At 23.4% G+C, this 10,000-nt stretch overlaps 1 pseudogene; it reads right to left on the bottom strand.

Moving 5' to 3' along the window:
• LOC114945047 (uncharacterized) overlaps nucleotides 1–321 on the bottom strand; it is a 5,438-nt pseudogene extending 5,117 nt beyond the window's left edge.
• Between the last annotated feature and the right edge of the window lie 9,679 nt (nucleotides 322–10,000).

The following is a 10,000-nucleotide window of genomic DNA, read 5'->3' as shown; positions in this document are numbered from 1 at the left end:
AAAAGAAGATATTCCATGATTAATAACAGTGTGTGTGTGTGTGTGTATATAATTCTTTATACATATATTATAATAATAAATTAATAATTTTTTTTATAAAAATGTTATACAATTTTATATAATATAAACAATAACATATTTACCATATGTGCCTAAAATAATTGCTCCGTATTTCATCCAGTTTGAATCAGGACTATATTCATTTTTTATAGCTGCTTTAATAGCTGTAGTATCATAATTTTGTGGTGGCCAATAGCATGCAGATTCTTTTAACAAAAACCATTTTTTCGGTATTGCCTCAACAGTGTCATCCTCTTTGAATCGAACGACAAGTCAAGTCATCTATATACACATATTAATCAATTCTTAAAAATTCCTAAAACTCAAATTTAATTATTAAAAACTTCTCTAGTAGACAATGAAATAAACAAATAGAGATATGTCATTTGAGAAAAACTATGATTTAACAAATAGATCAAGATCACTTAAAGAATAAAATAAATATCATAACTGACTCTTCTTTGAAATCTTTTTCGTTACTTTTATTCTCAACATGCTAATTTTTTATTTTAAAATTTTTATGGGCTACAGATATTCAGATTTAATTACTTGATAACCTGATAGTAATCAATTTCGGATCTCAATCTAAACTGAACTTTTATCTATCAACGAATAAATATATCTCAACGAATAAAATTCAGTGAAAAAAAATTAGTTATAAAATTTACACAATTTAACAAGAGGGTTTTTTAAAATATAATTATTGAAAGACTAGAGAAAAGGAATATTTTTTTAAACAAAATACATATGTAATAAAAAAATTAATAAAAAATAAAAAATTCAATGCAAAACCGATCAATTAATTATTATATTATAATAAATCTGAATTAAGTATATTTTGAGACTTTATACTAATTAAATAAGAAAAATAACTTATAAAATTAACTTTTCGTTAGCTTGTATGTTATTTTTCTTTTCTAGCTAGTATAAAGTTTCCAAATATTTAAATTAAAAATTATCAAATATTTTATGTTTAACTAACTATTGAAAAATGTGATCGATTATTATTTATTATAAAATTATTTTAGACAATTATAAATGCAGTAGAGGATATGCAATATATTGATCATTATATGGTAAAACTAGTAATTTTCTTTTGATCTTGTCAAATCTCCACATTTGAAATATAGTATTATATTTTATAATAACTTTAATATCAAATAATGAAGAAAAACATGGTTTTGAATAAAAATTTTTGTGAGGAATATACTTGATACCTATTAAAAATATTTCATTTTGATATGATGCAAAATTTAGTATTTCAACGATAGTTGAATCGGTCAATTCGACAAATCGATCAGCTACTTTTAAAATATTTAAGCAATAATTAATCGTTTTAAGTTTCCTGTACTGCGGAGAAGTGCAATTATTTATTAATGGACCATTAAAATGTTCTTGCAATAATGTTATGGAATTATCATTTACAAATTGTATTGGTTGCAAAAAATTATTATCCTCACTAACTCTACACACAACTTGTTGTAGCTGCTGCGAATGTCTACGGATATACTTTTTCAACTTTTGCATATATGATTTTCAAATGCAAAAGCACTGAATTCATCAAGTGAACCAAATAAACGTACACAATCACTTAAATGCAATAGACTATGTATGTTGTGTGAAATAAAATCGGGTCCATAAATTTTAATTGAATTCTTAATAAAATATTTTATTAGGTCTTCGGCATATGAAATATAATTTTCAAATTTTGTGTACTGATTACTTATCAATATTGAGCTAGCTAAACTTAGCATAAGAAAATTATTATACTCTTTTAATGGTATTACTTTCTTCAAAACTATTGGGCCTGTATATAATAGAAAAAGTCTAAATTCGGTCGCCTTAAATCTTTTACATTCGTTTATTGGCCGAGTTTTTCTTGCAAATTCACAAGGAATATATTTTTTTTAAACCTGAAGATTATTGTTAATTTTATTAATATTTAAAGCACGTAATTTATGAGGAGGCTTGCCAAATATCCATCCATAACGCTTACAACATAACAACCTTTTTGTTGCACCCAATAGAAGATTATGCATATAATCTAAAGGTACATTATCAATCATATTAAAATTGGGAATTTAAAGCCAAAGTGTTTCTCCTGTGTGGTGTTCGATTTGAAGGGTATTTCTAAATGAATGATCTGTTCTTTTTTTAAATTTTCAGTTTCAACGAAGCATAAAACGTTATTAACCATATCCCCTTCCTGATCACACTTCGTACATGAGAAATAACCTGAATGACTTTTAATAGATAAAATGTGAGATTTGGCCGGGGTATCACAAATTAACATTGAAATTTTGAATTTACATAAAACAGATTGTATCATTATTCCATTTGATAATTTTATACATTCTTCTACAAAATCCTTTAAAAATTCATTGGCTTTAGGTTTTTCATTTCCATAATGTAAAGCTATTATAAATACTTGATTTTTTAGATTTGTAATTGATTTAACTGTACCCAAAATTGGCCAAAAGGAACTTGATGTGCTTTTTGTTAAAGGCAGCCCGTCAATATTAATTGCAAGAAAAAATTCTGTATTTTGATCGACAGTTATATTATGTTTCAAAGATAAAAAATTTAGTGACTTGCGTATACCAAAATAATGATATGAATTATTTAAAGAATTAGATTTGCGGGGTGTTTTCAAAATAGTACGTGGATCAGCTGGCAAGATATTAATTAATGATGGTTCTTCGCGTAGTATATCTAATAACTGTTTAAATGCAGTTAAACTAACATTTCTGTCAATAGACCATTTTCCTAATTTTGTGGAAAGAGATTCCTTAGGCTTAGGAAATAATGGAGGTGAAATATTAGTATCATTACGTTGCTGTAAATCATTAAGAAAAGAATAATCATTCTGTTCCAAATTATTGCTTTGATTATTTAATAAAATGTTATCATCATTTAAAAAATCATTATCATTATTATCATTATTATCATTATTATCATTAAAATCATTATTATCAATAACAATTTCATTATCAACACTATTATATATTTTTTTACAATTCTGATTATAATATTCATCTAAGAATATTTCATTGTTTGCTAATTGATCCGTTTCACTAATTGTTGCTAATGACAGATAAAGTTTTTCATTAACTTTCCGACATAATTTTTCTCTTTGACTTTTTTTATTAGGCATTTTGAATTATATTCCGAGAGACACAAGAAAATTAAATAGATAAAAAGTGCAATAAAGATTTATAGATCCGAATGATTGAATCGAAGTTGAACGTAATATCCAAAAATATAAAATAATTTATAAAGAACCTTTATACTTTATAAGATAGCTGAAACAAACAATATTAGAAAGAAAATTAAAACTTTATATATAGCAAATTGTTTGAATATGTTTAAACTTATACTATTTATAAACTATAAATAACCAATATATATAGATTTTATTCATCACTTACATGTAATGCAAATGTATATTATAGAACTATATATTTTATATTAACAAATTTGCCCATACAGCTTGCATATTGAAAAGACGTTCAGAAGATATCTTCGGAATATCTTCTAAACGTCTTTTGAATATGCATGTTGTATGAGTAAATTTATTTATATAAAATGCATAATTCTATTGCTTTTAAAAAGTTGTACTAACTTCTCAATTTTTGTACAAATATATATTATTTTCAATTCTGTTTAGGTCCAATTTTTAAGTTATTTTCTTAACCAAAATTTTCTGCCCCATAAAAAAAAAAAGACTTCAAAGTTTCCCCAAAAGTATTTTGGAGCTTTTAATGACGTGGTTATAAAGTATAAATTAAAATTTAAAAAAAAAAAATAAAAAATTTGGACCGAAAAGGTTTAAAATAAATTATATTTTAAAAAATTTAAAAAAATTTAAATTTTTATAAAAAAATTGAAAAGTTAGTACAGCTTTTTAAAAGCAATAGATTTATGCATTTTTTTAACCAAATTTTATCATACCATAAATTTTCAAAAGACGTTCAAAAATCCGGTTTTTTCTGCAGTCTTTCGGATGTTTTGTGCTGTAGTTTATAAATTAAATTTGGAGCTTTTAATTTTAAGAAATAAAATTGAAGAAAAAGTTTATTGTAACTTGAAATTTTTAAAAAAAAAATAGTAAAAAATAATATAAGACAAATCGAGACCCCCTTTTTAATATTAAAAAAAAATTAATGTTCCTGGCTACTCCAAAAAATGTTGTTTCACACAAGCACAAATTTTAGAAAAATTAAAACCCCGCAGCGTTTTAAATTTTTTAAAGCGTGGTGTACTGCATGAAGATGAAAAAAAAAGGACAAAATATGAGACCAAAAGAGCAGTAAGAAAAATAAAAAGTCCCGCAGGTCGCAAACTCCGAGTGCAATAATTATCTACCATTAGTGGGTTTTTGAAATTTTGTTTTAAAATTTTAAGTCCAAAATTAAAAGAATATATTAGCTTTATTAGGTGTTCCTCCAATACTTTTCCAAGATTTATTTTTAATTTTTTGAAAAATTTTTAAATATTTGAAAATATTATATATATATTTTGGAAAAGCGAAAGCATTAATTTATATTTTTTAAAAATATTAAAAAGTAATATTTTTAGTATAGTTTGGAGGAACTATGCGCTAAAACCCGTAATAATATTTTTTAAATTTTTGGGCATTTAAAAAAAATTATAAATAATTTTCGAGCATATATCCATAAGGGAGATAAGTTTTATATAATATATTTTAAAAATTTAATTACCATATTCCCCAAAAAAATAAATTTTTAAAAAAATATTTCAAATTTTTAAAAAAATTTGCATAAAAGCATTTTAAAGGGTTTTTGGGAATTTTTTTAAAAAATTAAAAATTTTTTGTGAAAAATTTTTAAAAAATTTTTTAAAAATATTTTAAAAAGTTTTTTTTCGTTCAGATAAATTTTTTTAAATTTTTAACAATTTTAATATTATTTTAAAAATGATATTAAAAAAAATTTTCTAAAAAATTTTTTTTTAAAATAAAAGCGGACTAAAAACTTTTAAAAATTTTTTCAAAAATTTATTTTATTTTTAAAAAAAATTTTTTAAAAAAGTTTTTAAAAAATTTTTTAATGAAAATTTTCAAAAAATTTAAAATCGTATGTAATTTGAAAATAGAATTCAATTTTCGATACCCTTTTTTGAATCCAGTATAAACTTTTTTGGGGGTCCAAGAATACCATTGGTGACTAAGATGTACTATAAATATTAATTTGTATACCCGTTTTTGATTTTTTGCGATGATATGATTTTTTTGGGTTCCAAAAAACCTAGTATGTACAAAGATGTGTTAGAATTCAATTTGTAAAACTTTTTTTTTATTATGTGACACTTTTTTTGATTTTTTTAAGAATCCATTGCGTATGTAAAAGTGTACATGAATTAATTTCTTTAACCCGTTTTTTTATCTTATTTCATTTTGGGGAGTTTTAAGAAACCCTTCTAGTAAAAGGGTTTTAAAAGATATTAATTCGTATACCCGTTTTGTAATTTTGTGTAAATGTTTTTGGAGTGCCTAAAAATCCGCGTATCTATACAAAGATTTTTGAATTAAAAATTGAATCCTTTTGATACCCCGTTACGTTTTTTATCTTCTACGTTTCCATTGTAGAACAAAGATAATTCGAAAATTTACTATTTATATCCATTTTTTAAATTTATGTTTACGTTTGGGGAATTTTTCACCCCTAAAAGGTATGGGGTAGATTTGGGATCCAAATGGGTATATCCCTTTTTTTTTACATTCAAATTAATTTTTAAGCTTTAATCCCCATTTTTTTTGTACAAAGAGTGCTACAGAATTCATTACGAATATAACTTTTTTTGGGAACCGGGTAAAAGGATGAAAAAGTACTTTTTAAATTTCGGTGCGACTTTAAGCGACTTATGTGCGGGGTGGGAGAGCTTTTTTTTAAAAAAAATTTGAATTATTTTTTTTGAAAAATTTTTTCAAATTTTTGTCTAATAGCCTTGAAAAATTAATTTTTACAATATAAATTTTTTAATTTCGAAAGTTCAAAATTTTTGCCATATTAATAATATATATTAAATCCCCTTTTTTTTTGCACAAAATGTATAAAAAGATAGAAGAAAAAAAAAAAGAAAAAAGAAAAAAGAAAAAAATAGAAAGGAGCAAAACAGGACCCTTTTTTTTAAAAGTCGACAAAAAAAATATTTTTATGTTGTATAATGTGGGTGTGTTGTATATTACATATTTATTGCTTTTGAAAAAATTTTTTTTAATGAAAAAGAGGCTAAGAACTCATATCATATCTTCTCTTTTTTTTTTTCAGTTTTCGTACGGGAAAAATTTTTTTTATATCCTGTAGGGGTAAACAAATAGATGTATATAAAATTTTAAAGTTTATAGTTTTTTTTAATGTTATATTAATATATTATTTTTTTTTTTTGTCTTTTTAAAACTTTTTATACATTTTGGGCATAAAAAATAGGTAGAATATTTTGTTATTTTTGCTGTAGGAAAAACGGGCCCAGTAGCACGAAGTCAGAAAGATCTCATTGAAATTTATCAAATTGTTTTCCCCACTCCCCAAAATGATTTCTAATAATTTAAATTTTTAGAAGTTGTTTTAAAGTTTTTTTTAAGATATTTGTTTGAAAAAAAATTTTTCGAGACCCCCAAAAAAATCTTTTCCAGAAATTTTTAAATGGTTTTCTTATTGAAGACAAAAAGAACGTTATCTTGTATATTGTATTTTAGGGGGTTTTGCGCGCTTGGATATTTAAAATGTAGTGTTTTCCCCCGTTTTATATGTTATTTTAATGCTTTCACGTGTTTTTTAATGCAGCTAAAAAGTATCGTTGTCGGGTTTTCGTTTTGGTTTTATGATTCGGGGAAGTTTTTGATTTTAAATTTTAAAATTTAAAAAAAAATGTAAAAAAATACAGAGTAAAATATTAAAAAAAGAATATAAAACCAATTTTTTTTAAATAATCGTTTCCCCAAAATTAAAAAAACCCAAAAAATGTTTAAAATTGACAAATTGATTTTTTAAATTTAAAGATTAATATCAAAAAGATATAGAAAACAAAATATTCAAAAAATATATATAATGTATTTATACACATATAAATTATGGGGACGGGAAATTTTATCAGAAAAAGGGGAAGTCCAAAAAATTTTCCCCAAAAAAATGTTCTTACTGTACTTTGGGAAAAAAAAAATTTTTTAAAAAAATTTAAAAACTTATCGAAGCGTTTCGTTTCTGCAGAAAAAAAATTATAACATATACAGGTGGAAAAATTTTAATTATTTTTTTTTTTTTTAAGTTTTTTTTTGTTTTTTTTATTTAAAATTTTTTTAAGGGGAAAAAAAAATTTTTTAAAATGCAGCAGAATAAAACACAAATAAATAAAAAAAAAATTTTTATATAATATCCATGTTATAATTTCCACTCAATTATAAAAAAAAAGGTTTCAAATTATGAAAATTTTCCCGGGCGGTAATTGAAAAAAATTTTTACGCAAAAAAAAATTAAAAAAAATGGCTAAAAATGCAATGATGAGTCGTTTTAAAAAAAAAAACCCACGTTTTCAAAAAAAATTTTTTAAAAATTTTTGGGAAAAAAAAATTTTTTTAAATTTTTTCTATTTCAAATATTTTTTAATATTTTTTTTTTTTTTATAATTTTTATTTTTTTTTCTTCAATTTTTTTTTCTTTTAAAAATTTTATTTATTCGATTTTAAATTTTTAATAAAAATTTAAACTATAAATATATTTTTAAAAATTTTTTTTTATTATGATTAATTTTTTTTTTTTTAATCAAAAAAATTTGAAGTTCAAAAAATCTTTTTTTAAATTATTATGTTAATTAAATCAAAAAAAACATATTAGATTATATTATAAAAATTATTTATTATATTTTTTTTATTAAATAAATAAATGTTTAAAAAGTTTTTATTTGTATTTAAGAAATTTAAAAATACACACACCACAACCCATATAATTTGGTAGGTTTGGGTAATATAGAAAACCCCTAAAGGGCCCAAAAAAAAAAAAAAAAATTATCGTAAAATTTTTTTTTTTGGGGAAGTTTTCAAAAAAAAAAATTTTTCCCTTTTAAAATTTCCCAATATTTACTCTCACTATTTAAAACCCCCGGGAAATTTTTTGCAAAAAAACTCCGGAAAAGAAAATAGGGAAAAGGGAAGGGGGTAAATAATATGAAAAAAAATTTTAAATTTTCTCTTGCTTTCATAAAAAAACCCCCCCCCCTTTGGGGATCTTGCAAAAATTTTACCAAAGGATTTTTGGTTTTCAAAATTTTTTAAAAAGTTTTATTGGCTCAAACATAAACTTAAAAAAAAATCAAATTTTAAATATTTTTTTATTTTTTTTCAGTTTATCTTTAAAAAAGAATTTTTTTTATTTTATTACAAGATATTCAAAAAAAAAAATTTTTTTTAATTTTTTTTTCAAAATATCTAAAAAAATAATTTTTTGATTTTTTTATAAGATATCTCAAAAAAGAAAACTTTGGGTTTGACTTCAGAAAAAAAAAATCTTTTTTTTCTCTAAAAAAAGCTAAGGCTCTTTTATCCTTTTATTTTGGCTTTTGAAAAAAAAATTTTTGGGTGCCCAAAAACTTGAAGAAGAAAAAAATTTTTAAAAATTCTTTCTGATATAAAATTTGGGTATCGGGGGATGCCCCCTTTTTTCCCAAAATTCGACCGATGGGGGAAAAACGTTTATTTTGTTTGCACCATTTAACTAAATTTTTAAAAAAAATATAAAAATATCCATTTTAAAACTCACGTAGTCTATCATCAAAAATATTCGACACGTTTCAACCTTTTACCCGGGCGAGTCCGCACTGCGTGTAACAATTATACGTACCGCGTCACAAAAAAACCATCCCGCGCAAAAATGTCATTGCGCGCACACGATTTTGGGTTTTCAAAAAAAAGTATTATAGGGGGGCTACATGCTAATTTTTTGCATGACCCAATTTTTTTAATTCGCCCAAATTAATTACACAAAATTTTAATAAAAATTTAAAAAAAATTTTTTTCCCCGGGGTTTTAGTGTCGTAAGAAAATATAAGTATAATTGATCGTTTGCATTTAATGTCCTATTTTCTGAAAAATAAAAAAGAGAGCTTCCTCTTCTTTTCCTCTCTTCTTTATCCTTTTCTTTTTTTTAGTATTTATCCCTTTTTTAAAAAAGCATCAAACTATCGTTTTACGGCAACAGCCCGGGTTTTTTCATCACTCATTTTTTTTTTTTAAAATATGTCCATTTTTTTACTAAAATTTTTGTTTAAAATTTTTTAAAATTTAAAAAAAGGGGCCTTTTAAACATTCAAATTTTTATTAAAAAAATATATTTTTATTTAAAGAAAACTTATTTTACATTTTTGGAAAATTTTAATAAATATAAATAAAAAAATTTATATTAAATAATAACGATTTTAAATTAAAATTTGTTAGCAAAATTTTAAAAATTTAATTTTTTGGGGTTTTTAAAATTTCTTTTTTTTATTTCTATTAAAAAATTTATTATACAAGAGGGCCCCCGGGAGGGGTCGCGACCAGTTAAAGGGGGTAGCGGGGACCCCGTGATCTTTTAAAGCGGTCGGAAAATTTGGTTTTATAATATTTTTTAAACCTCAATAAAGGCCGAAAACAACGGTTTTACTAGACTTAAAAATAATTGGGTTTGAATTATATAAAAAAGGGGGCTTTTTTGCTCTACTATTTTAAACAGATATAAAATGCAAATCGAATATGAAAAATTTTTTTTAAGAAACGCCCCCCCAAACATTTTCATCATTATTCCCCCATTTAAAACGACCCCGAAAACTAGTAGTATCGTGCTACACGTATTCACACTTACAACACATGCGCCCAAATTTTATCACCGTAACAAAACAGAAAAGCTTTTATGGTAATTTTTTCCATCCGCAGTTTTCAACAGATGAA

Source organism: Nylanderia fulva, unplaced genomic scaffold (genome assembly GCF_048542155.1).
Source record: "Nylanderia fulva isolate GAGA-0341 unplaced genomic scaffold, ASM4854215v1 Scaffold117, whole genome shotgun sequence".
Taxonomy (NCBI): domain Eukaryota; kingdom Metazoa; phylum Arthropoda; class Insecta; order Hymenoptera; family Formicidae; genus Nylanderia; species Nylanderia fulva.
Note: the sequence above shows the minus strand (reverse complement) of the source record. Positions and strands in the feature narration are given on the sequence as shown.